The sequence below is a fragment of the Colobus angolensis genome, unplaced genomic scaffold, assembly GCF_000951035.1.
Source record: "Colobus angolensis palliatus isolate OR3802 unplaced genomic scaffold, Cang.pa_1.0 Scaffold42, whole genome shotgun sequence".
Lineage (NCBI taxonomy): Eukaryota > Metazoa > Chordata > Mammalia > Primates > Cercopithecidae > Colobus > Colobus angolensis.
Window position 1 is genome coordinate 3,061,899 of NW_012117599.1, and position 2,122 is coordinate 3,064,020.

The 2,122-nt window shown below is 34.4% G+C and overlaps 1 protein-coding gene across 3 annotated transcripts in view; it reads right to left on the bottom strand.

The window, feature by feature from the left end:
• TSGA10 (testis specific, 10) overlaps window positions 1-2,122 on the bottom strand; it is a 174,466-nt gene that overhangs the window by 26,378 nt on the left and 145,966 nt on the right. The gene's annotated exons all lie outside the window — the stretch shown is intronic.

Genomic DNA, 2,122 nt, shown 5'->3' on the forward strand with positions numbered 1-2,122 from the left:
CCGCCTGCCTCGGCCTCCCAAAGTGCTGGGATTACAGGCGTGAACCACTGCGCCCAGCCGTATTTGTCCTTTTTTAGTGCTACCCTTTTTGATGCGATTCTGTTTGACAGAATTTTTTTATTTTCATTTGCAGATTGTTCATCGTTAATGTATAGAAATAAGAAATACGATAATTGCATATTGATCTTGTGTCCTACAACCCTGATGCTCATTTATTCTAATAGTTTTTTAGTGGATTCTTAGGATTTTCTATATTTCAGATCACGTCACCTGCAAACAGAGATAGTTTTACTTCTTTTCCAATCTGGATGCCTTTATTTCTTGTTCATGCCTAATTGCCCTGCCTAGAACCTCTGCTACAATGTTGAATAGAAGAGGCAAGGTAGGCATTCTTGTATTGATACTGATCTTAAGGCAAAAGCATTCAATCACCACTAATACAGTGTTCGCTGTGGGTTTTTCATAGATGCCTTTTGTGAGGTCAAGAAAGTTTCTATTTCTAGTTTATAGTGTGTTTTTATCAGGCAAGAATGTTGGATTTTGCCAAATGCTTTTTCTGCATCCATTGAGAAGGCTGTGAGGTTTTCATTCTTGATTCTATTGATATGATGATGTATTAATTGAGTTTTCAGGTGTTAACTAACCCAGCACTCATGGAATAAACCCTACTTGATGGTGTAAATTTCATTGTATGTGTTGTTGGATTCAGTGTTACAGTATTTTCTTGAGAATTTTTCATCTGTATTCATAAGAGATAATTGTCTGCAGTTTTATTTTCCTGTGAGGTCTTTGTCTGGCTTTGGCATCAGGGCAATAATGGCTTCATAGAATGCACTGAGAAGTGTTCTCTTCTACTTTTGGAAGAGTTTGCAAAAATTTTGGATCAATGCATCTTGAATCATTCGGAAGAACTCACAACTGAAGCCATCTGGGCTTCGGTATTACTTTATGGAAGTTTAAAAATGTCTATTTTGACCTCTTTAGGTTATAGGTTTATTCAGATTTTCTTCTTTTCCTTATGTCAGTTTTAACAGTTTGTGTTTTTCTGGAAATTTGTTGATTTCATCTAAACATTTAATTTTTGGCATTCAGTTGTTCATAATATTCCCCACGATACTTTTTTAAATAAGGTTAGTAGTGATGTCCCTTCTCTTATTCCCAATTTTAGTAATTTGACTCTGTCACTTTGCTAAAGATGTGTCAATTTTGTTGATACTCTGAAAGAACAAGCTTGTGGCTTCTTTGATTCTCGATTGTTTTCTCTTCACTTAGTTTCTGTTCTAATCTGGATTATTATTTTCATTCTCCTTGCTGTGGGTTTAGTTTGTTCCCTTTTTCCAGTGTTCTAAGTGGAAGGCTATGTTAGTGACTTAAGAATTTTCTTCCTTTTTAATATAGATACGCATTTACAGCTATAAATTTCCCTCTAAGTACTGCTTTAGCTGCATCCTAAATGTTTTGACACAGTACACTTTCATTTTCACTAATCTCAGAGTATTTTTTTCCTTTGTGATTTTTCCTTTGACTCACCACTATTTGGGAATGTGCTGCTCAATTTTCATATACTTGTGAATTTACAAAATTACCTTCTTTTATCAATCCCTAACAATTCCACTGTGGTGGGAAAACATACTTTGCATCAGTTCAATCCTCTTAAATCTACTGAGGCTTGTATTATGGCCTAATGTATGATCTGTTCTGGAGGATCTTCCATGTTGAGAAGACTATGTATTCTACTGTTGTTGGAAAAGTGTTTTATATATTTATGTAAATGCCAATTTGGTTTTTGTGTTGTTGAAATCCTGTATTTCCTCATTGATGTTCTGCTTAGCTGCTCTCTTCATTATTGAAAGTGGGGTATTGACATCTGCAACTATTACTGTTGAACTGTTTATTTACAGCACAATACAGAAATGTTATTCCTACATAGCTGTATTTCTTCCTTCTCTCATTAGTGATATTAGTGTCTTACATTTACATCTATATATGTCACAGGTCCAATGATGTATTGTTACAATTGTTACTTTTAAATGTTATAGCTTTTAAAGAAGTTGATAGAAGAAAGGACAGCACACATATACAGTCAGACTTAGCAGCTCTTTTTTTATTTTTATTTTTGAGA